Below are 22,434 nucleotides of genomic sequence, written 5' to 3'. Positions count from 1 at the left end.
AGATAGTGCAGTTGTAGGGCATAGGCCTGGCATGGGAAAGATTTCAGTTTCTATCCTTGGCAGCAGCAATCAATAGTTAGAGCTGAGAGGGACTCTGGTCAAAAGAAAAAGAAAAAAAAAAAAAGAAGTTTCCCCTCAAACCAGAATCCCCAAGAATCAACCTCTAGATTGGGCCCCTAACTTGGAGGAGACTAAGAAAATGAGAGGGAGAGGGGAAAATGTCAAGATTGTATTCCCTTCCCTGTTCCAACTCCATCTCCATAACCCTGACCACATGTGGGCCCATACCCCAGTCTCCTCTCTTGTCTCCTGACCTAAAGGACAGGCATGCTGCTGAGACACCCAAAGAGGGATATCCTGGGAAGGGCTGGCCCACAACCTTGTCCTCTGCAATTCTGGCTCATCATTTTAGTCTGTTTCCTTGCTGGTCCTAAGGACAGTCAAGTAGATTAACTTCCTGGTAGCCCTGGCCTGCAAGGCCCAAAGTCCAATCTGGAGTCAGGCCGCCACCTGACCAGGCAGGAAGCCTTCTCTTGGGGTTTCAGCATTCCATCTCTCCAACTTTACTTTTTTTAGTTCCCTTTTTTTGCCCTTGTTTATTTATTTATTTATTCCCTTTTGTTGCCCTTGTTGTTTTTATTGTTGTTGTAGTTATTGATGCCATCATTGTTGGATAGGACAGAGAGAAATGGAGAGAGGAGGGGAAGACAGAGAGGGGGAGAGAAAGATAGACACCTGCAGACCTGCTTCACCACTTGTGAAGCGACTCCCCTGCAGGTGGAGAGCTGGGGGCTGGAATTGGGATCCTTAAGCGTCCTTGGCTTTGCACCACATGCGCTTAACCTGCTGTGCTACCGCCCAACTCCCTGCCCTTGTTGTTTTATTGTTGTAGTTATTGTTGTTATTGGATGGGACAGAGAGAAATGGAGAGAGATGGGGAAGACAGAGAGAGGAGAGAAAGATAGACACCTGCAGACCTGCTTCACCGCTTGTAAAGTGACTCCCCTGCAGATGGGAAGCCGGGGGCTCGAACTGGGATCCTTGAGCTGGTCCTTGTGCTTTGCGCCATGTGTGCTTAACCTGCTGTACTACTGACTCCCACTATTTTTTTTTTTACCAGAGCGCTGCTCAGCTCTGGCATATGGTCGTGTGGGGGACTGAACCTGAAACTTGAGAGCCTCAGGCATGAAAGTCTCTTTGCATAACCATTATGCTATACCCCCACTTTTTTTTAATTAATTTTTAAAAATATTTATTTTATTTATTTATTCCCTTTTGTTGCCCTTGTTGTTTTATTGTTGTAGTTATTATTGTTGTTGTCGTTGTTGGATAGGACAGAGAGAAATGGAGAGAGGAGGGGAAGACAGAGGAGGAGAGAAAGATAGACACCTGCAGACCTGCTTCACCACCTGTGAAGTGACTCCCCTGCAGGTGGGGAGCCGGGGTTCGAACCAGGATCTTTATGCCAATCCTTGTGCTTTGCACCACCTGCGCTTAACCCGCTGCGCTACAGCCCGACTCCCCCACTTTTTTTTTAAACTAAGGCCCACCCTAATTTGCTCTCACATTCCCCCCATCCATAAGAGACCAGACTTCAAGGTCACCAGCTACATCCTCTGCTAGGCCTGGCCTCCAACCAGACTCCAGGCTAGGTAGCCAGGCCAAAGTGTGGCAAACCTCCCTTATTTTACAGAGAGCATCAGGCTATAAATTGCACGGCCCATGGAGGTGCACCTATATCTCTCCCCAGGCCTTGGGCCAATTGGAAGGGTAAAAATGGCCATGAAGGGAGGAGCATTTTTGCAAAGGTACACAATTGAGAGATTAGTAGTAGTTCTGCTCCAGGACAAGAAAACTTGAGAGTTGGAATGACCTGCCAGTAGTCACACAACTACCTTGAGCAGAGGTAGAACTAATTTGTGTGTGTGTGTGTGTGTGTGTGTGTGTGTGTGTGTGTGTGTGTGTATTTGTGACCTTAGGGCCTTACATATGCATGACTTCATCACTCTTCCCACCTACTTTTTCCTCTCCAGATAAGGAAACACACAGAGAAAGTTACCACAGCCCTGGAGCTTCCCCTGATGTTGTGGGGCTCAAATCCAGGCCATGCACATGGTGAGGCATAAGCCCTTTAGCTTGAGTTACTTCCAGCCCAGAGTTTCTTCACTGAGCATTTGCTTTGCATCAGGCACGTCCCCTACTCCACCCACATTGTTTTTAGAAGTTGATAGTGCAGCAGATTACACAACAGACTTCTGAGCCTGAGGCTCAAATGTCCCAAATTCAGTCCCTAGCACCAACATAAACCGCAGCTGAACTGAATTCTGGTAAATATATAGTCAGCATCTTGGAATAGGCAACTGGAGAGATGGCTCTGCAGTAGGACCTGTGTTCCATATGTGAGGCCCTGGGTTTGATGTTGGGTTCCACATTATGGCACCAAAACAGAGGGAAGTGGAGCTCTGTGCTGGCACAGTAGTCTCTCTTCCTCTTCTTTTCTATCGTATTGCGATTGAGCAGTGGTTCACCTGGTTAACTGCATATGTTACCTTTTCTTTCTTTCTTCCTCTCTATCTTTCTTAAAGACTTTATTTATTTATTAATGAGATAGATAGGAGGAAAGAGGTAAAGAGCTAGACATCACTCTGGTACCTGGAGACTGAACTCAGCACCTCAAATTGAGAGTCCAAAGCTGACGGGGTGTTTGTGTGTGTGTGTGTGTGTGTGTGTGTTTTGACTGGTGTGTGTGGGGTGTGGTATAGAAGCACAGCACATACGCATAGCCCTGAATTCAACCCCCAGCCTCACATTAAAATATATATATACAAGGATTCAGGTGGTAGCGCAACAGGTTAAGCAAAGGTGGCATGAAGCACAAGGACTGGCGTGAGGATCCCAGTTCGAGCTGCCGGCTCCCCACCTGCAGGGGAGTCACTTCACAGGCAGTGAAGCAGGTCTGCAGGTGTCTATCTTTCTCTCCCCCTCTCTGTCTTCCCCTCCTCTCTCCATTTCTCTCTGTCCTATCCAACAGCGACGGTATCAATAACAACAGTAATAACTACAACAACAATAAAAACAAGGGCAACAAAAAATAAATATTTTTTTTAAAAAAACAATGGTAGCACATAGATTTGCATGTAAGAGATCTCACAGACTTGAGCCACGGTATCATCAATCACCAAAGTTTAGCAGTGCTCTGGTCTAATTAATAAATTTTTAAAAAATATTTATTTATTTACTTTCCCTTTTGTTGCCCTTGCTGTTTTACTGTTGTTGTAGTTATTATTGTTGTTGTTATTGATGTCATTGTTGTTGGATAGGACAGAGAGAAATGGAGAGAGGAGGGGAAGACAGAGAGGAGCAGGGAAAGATAGACACCTGCAGACCTGCTTCACCACCTGTGAAGCGGACTCCCCTGCAGGTGGGGAGCCGGGGCCTCGAACCGCGATCCTTACATAGGTCTTTGCACTTTGTGCCACCTGCGCTTAACCCACTGCGCTACCACCCGACTCCCTCTAATTAATAAATTAAGTAAAGCATTCAGGGGAAGTAGTTCAACTAGTAGAACACAGGCCTTGCATGCCTGAGGTTCCAGGTTTGATCCCCTGTGTCACATGGACTGGAATGATGCTCTCAGTTGCTCTCTTTCATGTGAAACTCATTTTAAAATACACCTTTAAAAAAGATCCAGGTGGCTGCACACCTGGTTGAACACACATCTTCTAATGTTCAAGGATTTAGGTTGAAGCCCCTACTCCCCACCTGCAAGGGGGAGCTTCACAAGTGGTGAGCTCGCTTTCTCACTCCCTCTCTGTTTCCACCTCCCATTTCAATGTCTCTGTCTGTATCAAATGAAAGAGAGAAAGAAAAGAAAATGGTCTCCAGGAGTGGTGGATTTGACCCTCTCCTTTTGATCTTTATTTAATTAATTATTTATTTATTTGTTTGTTTATATATTTTAATTAATTTTTTATTTGTTTTTATTATTGGATGGAGACACAAAGAAATTGAAGGGGAGGTGGCAATAGAGAGGGGAACGAGAGACTGGTCAGTGCTCTGGTGAAAAAAAAAGAGAGAGAGGGAGAAGAGAAGTGACAGAGAGACACCTGCAGCCCTGTTTCACCCTCATGAAGCTTTCCCTCCAACAGGTGGGGACCAGGGGCTTGAACCTGGGTCCTTGGGCATTGAAATGTAAGCACTTAACCAGGTACCAGGTATGCCACTTCCTGGCCTCAGATTGTTTCTTTTCTTTTTTTTTTTTTTAAAAGGAAACACTGACAAAACCATAGGATAAGAGAGGTACAACTCCACATAATTCCCACCACCAGAACTCCGTATCCCATCCCATCCCCAGATAGCTTTCCTATTCTTTAACCCTCTGGCAGTATGGACCCAAGGTCATTGTGGGATGCAGAAGGTGGAAGGTCTGGCTTCTGTAATTGCTTCCCCGCTGAACATGGGTGTTGACAGGTTGATCCATACTCCCAGCCTGCCTCTCTTCCCTAGTGAGGCGGGGTTCTGGGGAAGTGGAGCTCCAGGACATATTAGTAGGGTTGTCTGTCCAGGGAAGTCTGTTTGGCATCATGGTAGCATCTGGAACCTGGTGGCTGAAAAGAGAGTTAACATATAAAGCCAACCGGAGCTCCAGTGGCACAATCGGTTAGCGCGCGGTACTTATACAACATATAAAGCCAAGCAAGTTGTTGACTAATTATGAACCTAAAGGCTGGAGTAGTGCATATGAAGAGTTGGGGGGGGGGGGAGTCTCTGTTCTGTAGATAGCTAGTAGGCATATTTTAGTTATATTCCAAAGGGCCTGTGGATATACTAGGTTTTTTGTTTTCCCTGAGCCTGAAATCTGATATGCAGGTGGATCCTAGTTATTGTCTGGGGAGATGGTGTCATGGCTGGAAAAAGGACCAGAAAGCTGGATCTGGGAAGAGAGGAGCTCCCAAATATGGGAATGGTATACTGTTGACTGTAAACCCCATTGATTTGATGTGATCTGGGGCCCATATTCAGCTTAGGAGCCTATGTGACCTCTGCATCCCTGTAGATCCGAGCTCACATTCTGTGGTCATCAGTAGGAACATTCCAAGCTGTCCCAATATCAGGACCCATCTTCATCAGGTGTAGTATAGATTATGTTGTCCAGCCTCCCTTCAGAAAATGGAGCATTCACTACCATTGTTGATTCAAGTTGAGGGCAAGGTCCTATGGGGGTCCACAAAGGGGTCTGTTTTGTCGTTCCTGATATAGAGGGCCGGTAACAATGGAGAGAGGGATTTATTCAAGGTCTAGGCCCCATCATGTCTGTTTGGGAATCTCAGGACTCCCCGACTAGGGCCCCAGATGATGGGGTGGCCTGATAGTGACTAAAGAGTCATCGTGGTTCGAGCCCCTCCCCCATTCCCTGCAGGGGGAAAGCTTCACAAGTGGTGAAGCAGTGCTGCAGGTGTCTCTCTGTCTCTCACCCTCTCAATCCCTCCCTTCCCTCTCAATTTCTGACTGTCTCTATCCAATCAATAAATAAAGATAAATAAAAATTTTAAAGTTAAAAAAAAAGGGTCATCGTTAAAGTTTGCCACTCTCTTGCCCTTATTCAACTTTTGCAGTCCTTGCTTTGATAAGGATAGCTTGGGAGTGAGGGAAGTATAATAGGAAATAGGTGAGGAGGGTATCTAAGTCTAAGTAGACACTATTTCATTATGAACTTCATACTGACTCACTGCAGACTATTGTGTACTTTTGCTTTCAGGTATATGTTTTGCCCTAATTTATGGATACATGTGAACTTATGCCCTATCTCATGGGACCTTGTCTATATCTAGGTTTTGAGACTTTGTTGGGAAGTGAACCACCTGGACTGGAATTAGAAAGTCCTATGAAAGGAAAGGTCTCACCTGAGTAATGAGGCTGAAGAGTTGACATTCCACACCTGACGTCTTTGGACACAGTCTGAAGTGAAGCATACCGAAGTGGTACTCGTTGCATTGATGTTTGTTTCTTTTTACCAGAGTATTACTCAGCTCTGGCTTATGGTGGTGGGGGAGGGGTTGAACCTGGGACTTTGGAGCCTCAGGCATGAGAGTCTCTTTGCATAACCATTATGCTATGTTTAGGGTTAGGTGCAAAGCCCCAGAGATAGGGAGTCGGGCTGTAGCGGAGCGGGTTAAGCGCAGGTGGCGCAAAGCACAAGGACCGGCATAAGGATCCTGGTTCGAACCCCGGCTCCCCACCTGCAGGGGAGTCGCTTCACAGGCGGTGAAGCAGGTCTGCAGGTGTCTATCTTTCTCTCCTCCTCTCTGTCTTCCCCTCCTCTCTCCATTTCTCTCTGTCCTATCCAACAAAGACTACAATAATAAAAAAAAAAAAGGGCAACAAAAGGGAATAAATAAATAAAATAAATATTAAAAAAAAAAAAAAAGCCCCAGAGATAACCCTGCTGGCAAGAAAAAAAAAAATTAAAAGGCCTGGGAAAAGTGCATGGTGGAACCGTGTTATGATACTTGCCCCATCTGTCTCTGTTTCTCTGTCTCTCTCCTCTCTCTCCCTCTTTCTCAATACAAATAAATATAAATATATAAATATATATATGCCTGGGATAACTCACTTAGACTTTCAAGCATGAGTTCCATCCCTAGGCTGATGCTCTGGTTCTTTCTCTCACAAGTAAGTAAAGAAAAAACAATCAAGGGGGTCGGGTGGTAGAGCAGCGGGTTAAGCACAGGTGGTGCAAAGTGCAAGGACTGGCATAAGGATCCCGGTTGAGCCCCGGACTTCCCATCTGCAGGGGAGCTGCTTCACAAGTGTTGAAGCAAGTCTTTAGGTGTCTGTCTTTCTCTCTCCCTCTTTGTCTTCCCCTCCCTTCTCCATTTCTCTCTGTCCTATCCAACAATAATGACATCAATAACAACAACAATAACTATAACAATTAAACAACAAGGGCAACAAAAGGGAAAATAAATAAATCAATAAATCTAAAATAAAAATAATGGGGTGGGGTAGATAGCATAATGGTTATGCAAAGAGTCTCTCATGCCTGAGGCTCCAAAGTCTCCAGTTCAAACCCTTCCTCCCCGCACCACCATAAACCAGAACTGAGAAGTGTTCTGGTAAAAATAATTAAATTAAATTTTTAAAAAATCTTAAAAAGAATGAAAAAGTCAAGTCATCAGTGGTGGAATAGTACATATAGGATTGAATACACACATAAACACACCTTTAATGCAAATGTTTTCACAGCTTAAACCAGACTCTCAAAGGGGGCTCCTATCTCAGAATTAAGACCCTATCCCCCCATTTTGGTGGTTGGTGAGAGAGATCTAACCCAGACCATATATATGAATCATGCACTCTACCATTGAGCTATAGAATCCCAGAATCAACTACCCTTGACCCTTTTCAATGGGAAGAAAGACAAAAAGGGTCCCCCCTGCATCTGAGGTCCTCTACCTCTCTCCTTCTTGATGGGAAGCGGAAGAACCTGCAGGTCCCATGCCCAAGTTGGCACCACTCTGTCACTATGGCTTCTGGCATCTGTGACAGCCTGTTAACATTTCAGACAGCCTCCAGACTGAAGCCTTTGATCCTCCCAGCAACTGTCAGAATAAGGCCCCAAGCCTAACTCCACTCATCTTCCCTGCTGGGTTGAGAGGGAAAATGAAATAACACCCCAGGTATTGGTGCTGAAATGGAGATGAAGTCATATATACTCCCAGCTCTGAGTTTCTGCCAGCTACTAGGAGGCTGGGGAAAGGAGGAGTAAAGGCAAAAGGTGAGAGGCACTGCCCAGTCTCCAGTGTGAAGAAACTCTGATTTCCTTCATTAAAAAACAAAAACAAACAAACAAACAAAAATTTGCTTATTTATGATAAAAAAGAAGAGGGGGCGGGGGTAGCAGTGGGTTAAGTGCACATGGGAAGCGCAATGACCAGTGCAAGGATCCCAGTTCGAGACCCCGGCTCCCCACCTGCAGGGGAATCGCTTCACAAGCAGTGAAGCAGGTCTGCAGGTGTCCGTCCTTCTCTCCCCCTCTTGGTCTTCCCCATCTCTCTTGATTTCTCTCTGTCCTATCCAACAACAACAGCAATAACAACAATAAATTACAATAACAACAACAAGATGGAAAAAATGGCTTCCAGGAGCAGTGGATTCCTAGTGCCAGCACTTCTTCTTCTAGTGTTTGCCAGTGCCAGCACTGAGTCCCAGCAATAATCCTGGAGGAAAAAAATGAGAGAGAGAGAGAACGCATCACCCTGGCATATATATATATATATCATATATATATATATATATATGAATATATATATATTCAAGTGATTTTTTTTTTTTTTTTTTTGTTTAACCAGAGCACTGTTCGGCTCTGGCTTATGGTGGTGTGGAGGATTGAACCTGTAACTCTGGAGCCTCAGGCATGAGAGTCTGTTTGCATAACCATTATGCTATCTACCCTCCACCCCTGTCTTTCTTGTTATTAAATAAATACACCTTTAAAATAAATAAAATGATTAAAAATCTAAAAAATTAGGTAAATCAGAACTGGGCAGTGGTGCACTTGGTTGAGCATGAGCATACATATTACCATGTGTAAGAACCTGGGTTCAAGGCCTTGGTCCCCACCTGCAGGGGGGAGTTTCACCAGGAGTGAAGCTGGGCTGAAGGTGTCTCTCTTTCTCTCCTCCTCGGTATCTCCCCTCTCAGTTTCTCTCTGGCCTATCAAATAATTTTAAAAAGAAATTATTAATTAATTGATTGATTGATTTGCCTCCAGGATTATCGCTGGGGCTCAGTGCCTGCACTACAAATCCACTGCTCCTGGAAGCCATTTTTCCCATTTGTTGTTGTTATTGTTGTTGGATAGAACAGAGAGAAATTGAGAGAGGAGGGGAAGATAGAGAAGGATAAAGATACTTGCAGATTTACTTCACCACTTGTGAAGGGACACATACACACACACACACACACACACACAACCCCGCAGGTGGGGAGCCGGGGATCGAACCAGAATTCTTGAGCTAATCCTTGTGCTTCACACTGTCTGTGCTTAACCCTGTGTGCTACCGCCCAGCCCCCGAAAAAGAGATTATATTTAAAATATTAGATAAATCGGGGGGCCGGGTGGTAGTGCAGCGGGTTAAGCACACATGGCACAAAGTGCAAGGACTGGCATAAGGATCCCAGTTCAAGACCCGGCCCCCACCTGCAGGGGGTGTCGCTTCACAAGTGGTAAATCAGGTCTGCAGGTGTTTTCCTCTCATCCTCTCTGTCTTCCCCTCCTCTCTAGGTTTCTCTTTGTCCTATCCAACACAATGACAGCAATAACAACAGTAATAATAACCACAACAATAATAAACAACAAGGGTAACAAAAGGGGGAAAAAAAGCCTCCAGGAGCAGTGGATTCGTAGTGCAGGCACTGAGCCCCAGCAATAACCCTGGAGGCAAAAAAAAAAAAAAAAAGAATAGAAAAGTAAAAGAAAAAAAGTAGATAAATCAATAAAATAAAATTCTTGCAACAATCTGATAGTTGTAACATTATCCCTGCTTTCTACAAATATGATAAAATATAACATGCATGCCTATAAAAGGCCCACACAGTGCTGAAGCACACACATTTTTCACCCCACCTCAGTCACCATTAATGTTTGTGGACAGTATATGCTTCTTCTATGCAGGTACACACAAGGACTTAAAGATAATGCAAATTTGAACTAACTTCCTCCACAAAACCATTTCAGATAGGTTAAGAAATGTGACCAAGGGAGTCGGCAGTAGCACAGTGGGTTAAGTGCACGTGGCGCGAAGCACAAGGACAGGCGTAAGAAATGTGACCCATCCAAAGTCCCAGGTTCAGTCCCCCACACCACCATAAGCCAGAGCTGAGCAGTGCTCTGGTGTTCCTCTCTCTCTCCCTCTGCATCTCTCTCAAAAATAAGATAAATAGGGGCCAGGTGGTGGCACACCTGGTTGAGCGCACATGGTACAGTGCGCAAAGACCCAGGTTCAAGCCCCCAGTCCCCATCTGTAGGAGGAACGCTTCACGAGTGGTGAAGCAGAGCTGCAGGTGTCTCTCTGTCTCTCTCCCTCTCTATGCTCCCCACTCAATTTCTATCTGTCTCTATCTAATAAATACAGATAATTTAAAAAATTTTTTAAAAAAGATAAAATATTTTTTTAAAAAAGAAAGAAAAGTGACCAAGTTCAGCTAGTTAGTAGCAAAACTGGGATTTGGGTTGAGCTCTGGCTCACAGGGGAAATGCTCTTTCTGCTGCCTCAGCCCACAGACAAGCACAGAGACAGAAACTCACAAAGGGAGGCCCAGGGCAGGGGGAGGGGCGGCACCTCTGGGCTGAAGCGGGCTGGCAGCCCAGCAGCCTCTCTGCCTGATTGCTCTGGGTCCCTTGGGTGCCTCCTCCAGCTGAAGGCGCTGTCCCTGTAAATTCCTGTTCAGAGGCAGAGGTATTCTTGGGACAGGAACCTTTGATTTATTGACCCCAGGTGAGCACCAGCGAGGTGACTAAGTGAGCCAAGCCCCAGCACTAACACACCTTGGCCACATGCTCCATAGGGACCTTTCCTAAGGCTAAATCTGGGTGGTGTCTCCACACTTCTTAATTCCTTTCCTCCTGTTTCCAGGCTAAGTCTTGGGTTTGTGTAGCTCTTTTTGCTCCAGCTTGACCTGCCTCTCACTTTTCCATTTGGCAAAGAACTTCTCTTTCAGGACCAGTTCAAACTTTTTCTTTTTCTTTCTTTTAAATTTTTTTTTTATCGTGATTTATTGGATAGAGACAGCCAGAAATCATGAGGGAAAGGAGAGATAGAGAGGAAGAGAGATAGAGAGACACCTGCAGCCCTGCTTCACCATTCATGAAGCTTTCCCCCTACAGGTGGGGACCAGAGGCTCAAACCCGGGTCCTTGTGCTCTGTAATGTGTGAGGTGCGCCACCATGTGGCCCCTCCTCTCTCTTCCTTTCTTTCTCTTTCTTTCTTTTGAACTGCATGTGAATGAACCCAGGGCCTTAGCATACAATGAGTGTAGTTTTAGAAAGCACTGCTCCTCCAGCCACGGAGTCTTTCACTTCCTGTACTGTGCTGTCTATGGCTCCCCTGTGGTGCAGGGATTCTAACCCAAGGCATGGGGCATGCAAGTTAAGCAGTCCTCCAGGCCCTAAGTGCTCCTCCTCTTCTTTAAAAAAAAAAAAAAATTATTTATTTATTCCCTTTTGTTCCCCTTATTTTATTGTTGTAGTTATTGTTGTTGTTATTGATGTCATTGTGTTGGATAAGACAGAGAGAAATGGAGAGAGGAGGGGAAGACAGAGAGGGGGAAAGATAGACACCTGCAGACCTGCTTCACCGCCTGTGAATCGACTCCCCTGCAGATGGGGAACCGGAGACTTGAACCGGGAACCTTAAGCGCTCCTCTTCTTGAGTCTTCCCTGATTTCCCCGTGAGGAATTCCTCCCTACTTCCATCCTCCCACCAGCACTCCAGTTTCTTCAGCAGACACTCACCACAGAATGTTTAAAAAATCATTTATTAGTAAAAAAAAAAAAAAAAAAGGGGGAGAGCAACAGCATCATACTGGCACATACCTCATGCTTGATGCCCAAGGCTTTAGCCACTCTACCTATTGTGCCATCTCCCGGGCCACAAAAAAATTAAATTTATTCATTATTTTAAAATTTTTATTTTTTTAACATTTATTCATTTTCTTTTGTTGCCCTTGTTGTTTTATTGTTGTAGCTATTATTCTTGTTGTTGGATAAGACAGAAAGAAATGGAGAGAGGAGGGGAAGACAGAGAGGGAGAAAGATAGACACCTGCAGACCTGCGTCCCCATCTGTGAAGGAACTCCCCTGCAGGTGGGGAGCCAGGGGCTGGAACTGGGATCCTTATGCTGGTCCTTGCACTTTGCGCCTTCGCTTAATCCTCTGCGCTACCGCCCGACCCCCTATTTATTTTATTTATTATTGGATAGACAGAGAAATTGAGAAAGGAGAAGGAGGGAGAGAGAGAGAGAGAGAGAGCTGCAGCCCTGCTTCACTACTCGTGAAGCTTTCTCCCTGCAGGTGGGGTCCAGGGGCTTGAACCCAGGTCTTCAAGTATGTAAGGTGTGTGCTTAACCAGGTGTGCCACTGCCTGGCCCCCCAAAAAATTAAAATAGAGACATAGAGCTGGGGAGACAGCATAATGGTTATGCAAGACTTACACACTTGAGGCCTCAAGGTCCTAAATTCAATCCCCAGCATCACCATAAGCTAGAGCTGAGCAGTGCTTTGGTCTCTCTCTCCCTCTCAAATAAATAAATCTTAAAAAGAAAAAAAAAAAAAAAGAGAGACAAAGATAAATTAGAGGAAAGAGAAACATCTACATAGCTGTTTCACTGCTCATAAAGCTTCCTCTTGGAAGATAGGGACTGGAGGCTTAAACCAGAGTCCTTACCAGACAATAACTTGGATCCACCTGCATATCAGATGTCAGGTTCAGGGGAAAAAAAAAACAAACAACTAGTATAGTCATGGCCCCTTTGGAATAGAACTAAAATAGGCCTACTAACTATCGACAAAACAGAGACCCCCCCCAACTCTTCATCTGAACTATTCCAACCTTTAGGTTCACAAGGACTAGAGTCCTTGTGCATGGTGACTTGTGCACTCTAACTGGTACACACTGCCCACCGCCTCCGCCACAGATTTGTTTGTTTGTTTATTTATTTATTTGAGGAATAGAAGGTGATAGAGACAGAAAGAATCAGACATCACTTTAATATGTGTGCTGCCAGGGATCAAACTTGAGACCTCATGCTTGAGAGTGCAATTCTTTATCCACTGTGCCATCTCCCAGACCAAGATCTTTCTTTTTTTAAGCATTCCTTATAAATTCATTTTTTAAAATATTGATTTATTCCCTTTTGTTGCCCTTGTTGTTTTATTGTTGTAGTTATTATTGATGTCGTTGTTGTTGGATAGGACAGAGAGAAATGGAGAGAGGAGGGGAAGACAGAGAGGAGAGAAAGACAGACACCTGCAGACATGCTTCACCGCTTGTGAAGCGACTCCCCTGCAGGTGGGGAGCCAGGGCCTGGAACCAGGATCCTCACACCGATCCATGCGCTTTGCTGCCATGTGCTGCCCGCTGCGCTACCTCCCAACTCCCTATAAATTCATTTTTATTATTTGATAGTATCAGAGAGAAATTGAGAGGGAAGACTAAGGTAGAGAGGGAGAAAGAGAGACACTGCTTTGCTTTACCACTTGTGAATCTTCCCTCCCGCAGGTGGGGACCAGGGGCTCAAACCTAGGTCCTTGAGCATGGTAACTTGAGCGCTTAATTGGGTCTGCCACCACCCTTCCCCTCTTTCTTTTCCAACCAGAGCACAGCTCAGTGTTTGTTTATGAGGGTGTGGGTGATTGAACCTGAGAATTTGGAGCCTCAGGCATGAAAGCCTGTTTGCACAACCATTATGCTATCTCCCTGAATCAATTTTTTTTTTTTGACAAGAGAATTGCTCAGTGGTGGTGGTGGGGGGGGGATTGAACCTTGGACATTGGAGCCTCAGGCATGAGAGTCTCTTTGCATAACCATTATGCTATCTAACCCCCAAGCAACTTTTTTTTTTTTTTAATAAAGGAGAGGAAAAAAAATAAAGGAGAGGAAAATAGAGATTAGAGCACTGCTCAGCTCTGGTTTATGGTGGTGCTGAGGACTGAATCTTGGACCAGCCTTAGAGGAGGCTTTTACATAACCATTTTGCTGTATTCTTTCCTCCATCATAGATTTTTTTTTTACACTCTTTTTTTTTTTTTTTACCCTCTATTTAGCTCTGGCTTATGGTGGTGTGGGGGACAGAACCTGGGACTTTGGAGCCTCGGGCATGAGAGTCTGTTTGCATGACCACTATGGTATTTACCCTCCACCCCAGATTTTTTTTTGATATTTATTTGTTCCCTTTTGTTGCTCTTGTTGTTTTTTATTGTAGTAGTTATTGTTGTCGTCATTGTTGGATAGGACAGAGAGAAATGGAGAGAGGAGGGGAATCCAGAGGGGGGGAGAGAAAAACACATATAGACCTGCTTCACTGCTTGTGAAGTGAGTCCCCTGTAGGTGGGGAGCTGGGGGCTTGAACTAGGATCCTTGCGCAGGTCTTTGTGCTTTGTGCTACCTGCACTTAACCCACTGTGCTACCCCCTCTGACTCCCTCCATCATAGAATTTATTTTATTTTTTATATTTATTTATTTATTTTCTCTTTTGTTGTCCTTTTTTATTGTTTTTGTAGTTGTTGTTGATGATGATGTCGTTGTTGTTGGATAGGACAGAGAAATGGACAGAGGAGGGGAAGACAGAGAAGGAAAGAGAAAGATAGACATCTACAGACCTGCTTCACCGCCTGTGAAGGGACTCCTCTGTAGGTGAGGAGCGGGGGGCTTGAACCAAGATCCTTACGCAGGTCCTTGAGCTTTGTGCCACGAGCGCTTAACCCTCTCTGCTACCACCTGACTCCCCACCATAGATTTTAAACACTATCATCATGGCATCTCTGATCAGCTCTGAGCTCTTGCCTTCCTGGACTTGGTGAATCCCATGTGTCCCCTTCAAACTTTACATTATCCCATTGTCCCCATTTTATAGGAGCTTAAGTGGAGACCCAGGAGGTTTAAGTCTTTTTCTTTTTATTTATTTACTTATTTATCTTTACTTATTTGTTGTATAGAGACAGGGAAAGGGGAGATAGAGAGGAAGAAAGACAGAGAGACACCTACAGCACTGTTTCACAATTCGCAGAGTTTGCCCCCCTGCAGATGGTGACCATGGGCTCAAACTTGGGTCCTTCTGCATTGTAACATGTGCTCAACCAGGTGCACCACCACCCGGCCCCCAAGTCCTTTTCTAAGGTTTGATTTTCCCCCAAACCAGTTTGTGAATTAGTTGCATACAATCTCACTATAACCTTTCCCCCACCACCTTCCACCACTTTCCTGAGACTCGTGCCTTAACAAGAAGTCTGGCATTTCTCAACTCTGTGTCTCTGGTGCCAGTCCAAAGTGGCACAGTGGAGGAGGACACAGTAAGCAACTCTTGAACACAGTGCCCATCCCTTTGCTGAGTGACAGAATGAGAGATTAGCAGAGAGGTGGGCTGGAGTCTTCTGGGAAGGCCCCTGCGAGCTGGGATTCCCCCAGGAAGTACTGATCTGGCTTCAATGGCCCCTGGAGCCTAGGGACATCCATGCTGACCCTGGTGAGCAGGCAGGTGTCTTCTGGCTTCTCCACATGTCCCTTCAGCCAGGAGCTCTCTGCCAATGTGTTATCAAATATTTACTGTTTCCCAGTCTGCTCAGCTCAGTGCTAGGTCATGGAGGAAGGGACAGGAAAGCAGGGGATAGGAACTATTTACAGTTAATCTTCATCTATCTACTTGGTGCATTAGAATCCTCCCAATAGACTTGTGGGTTGAGTTCAAAGCCATTTATTTATTTATTTGCTTTCTTTTGGAGAAAAGTGTTTCCCAGAGAGACTAAGACACTGACCCCAGGTCACACAACGGGTGGGCCAGCATGCAGTCAGGTATGCAGTTATCATTCCCAGCATCCTGTGCCCCACCCCCATGCTAGGGAGGGTGAGGACTCAAAAAGCCTTTTATTTTATTTTACTTTATTTTTTTGATGTGGGCCTGTGGCTGGAACACAGCTTGCCCTGGTAGATTTTCTACAAAAAACAACTGCTTGCATTTGGCCAGCACTTTCCTTTCCACTAGCACATTCAGTCCTCCCCAACATCCCCCCGGGTGCCTATTATTATCTCCATCTGACAGATGAAGGATGGAAGCTCAGTGAGATCAAGTGACTCTCCCAAAGCTGCACAGCTCTTGTATAAGGAAGCAGGAATGGGGGGAGGGGGGATAGACAGCATGATGGTTATGCAAAGAGACTCTCGTGCCTGAGGCTCCCAAGTCCCAGGTTCTATCCCCTGCACCACCATAAACCAGTCCTGAGCAGTGCTCTGGTAAACAGGAAAAACAAAACAAACTAAAAAACAAAAAAACAAGGAAGCAGGAATAAACTTTTAGACTCTAACCTTCCTCCTGAGTCTCCTTGATACTTTCACTCCTTCCTGCTCCCAGCAGCCCTCTGCACTGCTCCAAGGCAGATTTCCTTATTTTTTTTCTTTTATTTATAAAAAGGAAACACTGACAAAACCATAGGATAGAGAGGTACAACTCCACACAATTCCCACCACCAGAAATCCATATCCCATCCCCTCCCTTAGTAGTTTTCCTTTTTAAAAAAATTGTTTATTATCTTTATTTATTGGATAGAGACAGTCAGAAATCAAGAGGGTAGGGGGAGATAGAGAGGGAGCGAGACAGAGAAACACCTGCAGCTCTGCCTCACCATTTGCAGTTTTCCTCCTGCAGGTGGGGACCAGGGGCTAGAACATGGGTCCTTGTGCATTGTAACATGTGCACTCAACCAGGTGAGCACCACCTGGCCCCTTGTTGGGCATTAAACCAGCTCCTCCTGCTCCATGCTGCATTGCTGATAGTATGGCCTATTTACATAATCATTGTTTTGCCTGATCTATCTACTGTCTACCTGGAGACCTGTCCTGCCTGCAGGGTAACATTAATCCCACCGCCTAAAACCCTGGCAACAGTTGCTAGGAAGCTTCCACCTTCCCAGCATGTTTTTGCTCTTCTCCACTCCCTTTGCTAGTCATTTCCTTTTCCGACTTGCCACTTCTGGTTTTATCCTCTAAAGCCACTTCTGTTTCTGGTTTCTCTCTCTTCCTCTCTTTTCTCTCCCACATCCCAACCTGGAGAAGGGCTAGCGTGCAGAGCAGGAGGTGGCCATTGCAGTTTGGCACCATGTGGCTTAACCCGCTGTGCTCACACCCAACTCTGAAGCTCCCGCACAAATAAAGAATTGTATTACCACGCTGCCAGGAGTTCCTGGTCTCTCTCCCTGGAAGCTAGCCCAGCAGCCCCTGGTAGCTTTCCTATTCTTTAACCTTCTGGGAGTAGGGACCCAAGGTCATTGTGGAAGGTCTGCCTTCTGTAATTGCTTCCCCGTTGAACATGGGTGTTGACAGGTCAATCCATACTCCCAGCCTGCCTCTATCCCTAGTGGGGCGGGGTTCTGGGGAAGCGGAGCTCCAGGACATATTGGTGGGGTTGTCTGTCCAGGGAAGTCTGTTTGGTGTCATGGTAGCATCTGGAACCTAGTGGCTGAAAAGAGAGTTAACATACAAAGCCAAACAAGTTGATGGCTAATCATGAACCTAAAGGCTGGAGTAGTGTAGATGAAGAGTTGTGTGGGGAGTGGGGGTGGGGGTGGGGGGGTGTCTCCGTTTTGTAGATAGTTAGTAGGCCTATTTTAGTTATATTCCAAAGGGCCTGTGGATATACTAGGTTTTTTGTTTTTCCCTGAGCCTGAAATCTGATATGCAGGTAGATCCAAGTTATTGTTTGGGGAGATGATATCATGGCTGGAAAAAGGACCAGAAAGCTGGATCTGGGAAGAGAGGAGCTCCCAAATATGGGAAAGGGGTATAAATATTGTTGACTGTAAACCCCATCGATTTGATGTGATCTGGGGCCCATATTCAGCTTAGGAGCCTATGTAACCTCTGCATCCCTGTAGATTCTGTGGTCACGAATAGGAACGTTCCAAGCTGCCCCAATATCAGGACCCATCTTCCTCACCTGTAGCATAGAGTATGTTGTCCATCCTCCCTTTGGAGGATGGAACATTCTCTACTGTTGTTGATGCAGATTTTCTTTTTTAAATTTATTCCAACGTGAGGGAGATGACTCATGAACAGAGCTCATGGCAGCTAGGCAATTCGATTCTTTGTTGATCAGGGAGCCCAGGCTTTTAAAGGTTGGACCCGGAAGTGGCAAGTCGGAAGCAGAAATGGCTTGACATGGTTTGGAAAGGGGCAGAGAAAGACAAAAGAGGGCTGGGAAAGGTAAGTTCCTTAGCAACTGTTGCGTGAGTTTTAACTGGTAAGATAAATAATAATACCCTGCAGGAAGAGAGGGTCTTGAGGGTAGAAAGAAGATAGATCAAAGGAATGGAATGGGTGGGGATCTTTCAGGCAAAACAATGATTATGTAGCTAATAAGGGAGCAGGCTATAGTATCAGGAGTTCAGGTGCTTTGTGAGGCAAGGAGTCTGATAAGACGGGGCAAACCTTTGGGGTTACTACTGTCTCTCCTTGCTCAACCTCTTGGGAGAGAGAGAGACTGACAGGATAGACACACTCCTCAGGTCAAGTCCTGCCAGGCTCTACCACATCCTCACAATTTCCCAACAATTCCCCACCTCTCCACTCCAAGGGAATTTGTTTTTTTTTTTTTTTTTGGGTCTCCCGGGTTATCACTGGGGTTCAATGCCTGCACTATGAATCTACTCCTCCTGGAGGCCATTTTTTTCCATTTTGTTGCCCTTGTTGTTGCCTTTCTTGTGGTTGTTATTCTTGTTATAGCTGTTGTTGTTGAACACGACCGAGAGAAATTGAGAGAGGAGGGGAAGACAAAGAGAAGGAGAAAAAGATAGACATCTGTAGACCTGCTTTACCGCTTGTGAAGCGACCCCCCTGCAGGTGGGGAGCTAGGGGCTCGAACTGGGATCCTTACACTGGTCCTTGCACTTTGTGCCATGTGCTCTTAACCCTCTGTGTTACTGCCCAGATTACTCCCCCAAGGGAAATTTTTAAAGCATTAATGTGAACTTCCATCTCAGCCAGTCTCTGCCCTCTCCTTCCTTAGACTGCTGCATCCTTGGCTTTTCCTGACTTAGTCCACTTTCAAGCTTCTATTCAGCCTATAAGTGCCAACTCAAATGCTACCCTATCCAGGAAGTTTTCCTGAGTTGGCCTGCTCCATATCTACCTCTAATAGAACAATTATCTCATTACACGTAATTGTTTCTCTGAAACCTTCCCAAACTCTGAGTTCCTTTAGGGCAGAAACAGCGATTTTCTTTTCCTATTTTAAATTTTATTTATTAGTGAGAGAAAGGAAAAGGATCAAGGCCAGAGCATCACACTGGCACACGCAGTCAGGATGTCATACTTTTTATTTTATTTTATTTTATTTGTCTCTTTTGTTGCCCTTGTTTTATTGTTGTAGTAATTATTATTGATGTCGTTGGTGTTGGATAGGACAGAGAGAAATGGAGAGAGGAGGGAAAGACAGAGGGGGGGAGAGAAAGACAGACACCTACAGATCTGCTTCACCAACTGTGAAGCGTCTCCCCTGCAGGTGGGGAGCCGGGGGCTCGAACCGGGATCCTTACTCCTGTCCTTACACTTTGCACGACGTGTGCTTAACCCACTGCGCTACCACCCAACTCCCAGGACATCATACTTGAGAGCCCAATGATCTATCTACTATGCCGCCTCCTAGATTGCAGTCTTTCTCTTCTACTTTTTTAAATAGTTTATTTATTTGTTGGATAGACAGAGGAATTGAGAAGGGAGAGGGAAATAGTGAAGGAGAAAAAGAGACACCAGCAGCAGCACCGGATCACCACTTGCGACACATTTCCCCCCTACAGGTAGGGGTCACGAGCTTGAAGCCTGGCCCTTGCATATGGCAGTGTGCACTCAACTAGATGAGTCACCACCCAGCCCACAATGATTTTTCAATTTAGTGCTCCCTGAACAAAGTTTTCCCTGAGTTCTCTGTATGTACTTGTTGAACATATTAGTGACTTTCTTAAGAGCTGGATCTAGGGGAAGATGTTAGTAACTTAACAAAAATAGAGGCAATAAGAAGAGAATCTAGGGGTTGGGGTAGATAGCATAATAATTATGCAGAGACTCTCATGCCTGAGGCTCCAAAGTCCCAGGTTTAATTCCCCAAACCACCATAAACCAGAGCTGTGCTGTGCTGTGGGAGAGAGAGAGAGAGAGAGAGAACCTAGTGAAGAGGTAGTTCAGCAGATAAAGTCCATTCTTTGTATGTGGAAGGCTCCAGGTTCATATGACCAAGTGGTACTCTCATACCTCTCTTGCATTAAGTAAAGGAGAAAAATGGCGTAAGTTTGAATTTGGGAGGAAAAAGAAAGGATGGGATTTTTTTTTAATTAATTAATTTTGTTGCCCTTGTTGTTTTATTGTTGTTGTCGTTGTTGGATAGGACAGAGAGAAATGGAGAGAGGAGGGGAAGACAGAGGGGGAGAGAAAGATAGACACCTGCAGACCTGCTTCACCTGCAGGTGGGGAGCCTGGATCCTTACGCCAGTCCTGGTCCTTGCGCTTTGTGCCACCTGTGCTTATCCCGCTGCACGACAGCCCGACTCCCAAGGATGGGAATTTATATCTGATCATTTAGCACCTGAAGTGCCATTAGGACATCCAGCTGGATATGGCCTACATACAGGTGGAAGTTGAGTTGGGGAGGAAACTTGGCCAGGAAGAAAGGATATTAATAGGGCTGGGGAGATGGCATAATGCTTATGCAAATGACTTTTATGCTGGAGGCAATGAGTTCCTAGGCTCAGCCATCAGCACCACCATAAACCAGAGCTGAACAGTGCTCTGGAAAGAAAGAGAGAGACAGAGAGAGGGAAGGTATTAATAGTATCCCTGTAGGTGGCATAATGTATGCTTTAGACTTAGAGGCATGAGTTCCTGAGTTTTATCCCCAGCACCACATAGGCTAGTGATACTCTTGTTCTCTCTCTCTCTCTCTCTACCCTAAAATAAATAAGCAAATCTTTAAAAAATAAAAATATTTTTTTTTTTTTAGAAATAATTTTTTATTATATTTATTTATTTGTTGGATTGAGACAGCCAGAAATAAGAGAGGGAAAGAGACAGAGAGACAATTGCAGCCGTGCTTCACCACTCATAAAGCTTTCCCCCTGCAGGTGGGGTCTGAGGGCCTGAACCCAGGTCTCTCTACATTATAACATGTGCATTCAACCAGGTGGGCCACCACGTGGCCCCTGAAGAAATAATTTTTAACAGCAGCTGCCAGTAGTTCTTCTTCTTCTAGCGTTTGCCATTCTTCCGTAGCCAGTCAACAGCGTCAGGTTGAACCTGATGTAAAGTTTCGAGACCTCCTTTGAATCTGGAGAGGTGGCAGTCGTTGACTATGTGGCTCATAGTCTGTCTGTAGCTGCAGGGGCAGTAGTTATTTCTACACATGAGATCAGGCACTGCCTGCTTTGTGTGCATCATCCCTTTTGGTCCCCCAGAGGTAGTTAATAGCAACCCATTTGCTGGAGAATAAAGTCGAGGCTCAGAGAAGCAAACTCATTTATCCAGTAGAAAGTAGTAGAAAGCAAAGGCAGAATTTGAACCCTGGCCCACGTGATGCCAAACTCCACGCAGTTAGCCCCTCCTCTCTTTGGTAAGCTAGGAAGGACAGATTGTCTACTTTTAAGGGAAAGAGGAGGAAGTGGAGATAAGAAAGGGAACTATCAGGAGGCCAGATGGTGGCACACCTGATTGAGCACACCTGATTGAGTGTTATAATGCACAAGGACCCAGGTTTGAGCCCCTGATCCTATCCTGCGGGTGGAAAGCTTTACAAGTGGTGAAGTAAAGCTGCAGGTGTCTCTCTCCCTCTCTATCTCCCCCTTCTCGTTTGATTCCTGTCTATCAAAATAAGTAAAGATAATAAAAACATTAAATTTTAAAAAAGGAAACTGTCAGGTGGGGGTAGATAGCATAATGGTTATGCAAATAAGATTCTCATGCCTGAGGCTCCAGAGTCCCAGGTTCAGTCCCCTACACCACCATAAGCCAGAGCTGAATAGTGCTCTGATTAAAAAAAAAGAAGAAAGAAAGAAAAGAAGGAAAAAAGAAAAAATAAAAAACAGAAAGGGAGCTGTCTAAAAGAGAGAAAAGCAACCAACAGAGTGGTATTTGAGCCCAGGGAAAGCACTCGAAGAAGGGCCAGGTCAGCGTTAGCCACTCTCCCTGTGAGATGAGTGGGGTGAGGGACTATGCAGCTAAGAGACTGACTTCCCAGTGCTTAGAAGTAGGCAATAATAGGATCTTCAAGTGGGAGGTGAGGAAGTGGAGGTGGCTAGCTGGAAAGAGAGAACAAGGAAGGTAGGGAGTTACCTGTGGGCAGGCAGGCCTGAGAGTGAGGGGCAAGTGGGTTTGGGCTGGCCTGGAAAGACTAGGGGTGAGATGCGTACAGGTGGGAGAAGGAGGTGTGAGCTTTTGAGCATTTTAAATTGAGTCAGCGCTGGTCCACGCAAGGACATCCTCTGTCTCTTCCTTGGCAGCCTCTGTGTCCTTCCTTCACCCCGTGCCCATCTTGCAGGGAGATCTCATTCCACACTATCCTCACTCCTTCTCTTTCCCCTCCCCTGCCCCCACTGCTCCCCTGAGGCTGCTCAGCACCAGCCAGCCCCACCTCCAGTCTGCAGTCTCACCCTTCCTGGCCTAGCCTGGTGAGGCAGGCAG

The 22,434-nt window shown here is 45.5% G+C and overlaps 1 long non-coding RNA gene across 1 annotated transcript in view; it reads right to left on the bottom strand.

The window, feature by feature from the left end:
- Nucleotides 1–1,250: 1,250 nt before the first annotated feature.
- Nucleotides 1,251–22,434, bottom strand: part of LOC132542810 (uncharacterized) — a 383,400-nt gene continuing 362,216 nt past the window's right edge. Inside the window, exon 2 of the long non-coding RNA XR_009553776.1 lies at nt 1,251–1,397. This is a non-coding gene — a long non-coding RNA (uncharacterized LOC132542810). The remainder of the gene's footprint in view (nt 1,398–22,434) is intronic.

This window comes from Erinaceus europaeus, chromosome 13 (assembly GCF_950295315.1).
Source record: "Erinaceus europaeus chromosome 13, mEriEur2.1, whole genome shotgun sequence".
Lineage (NCBI taxonomy): Eukaryota > Metazoa > Chordata > Mammalia > Eulipotyphla > Erinaceidae > Erinaceus > Erinaceus europaeus.
Note: the sequence above shows the minus strand (reverse complement) of the source record. Positions and strands in the feature narration are given on the sequence as shown.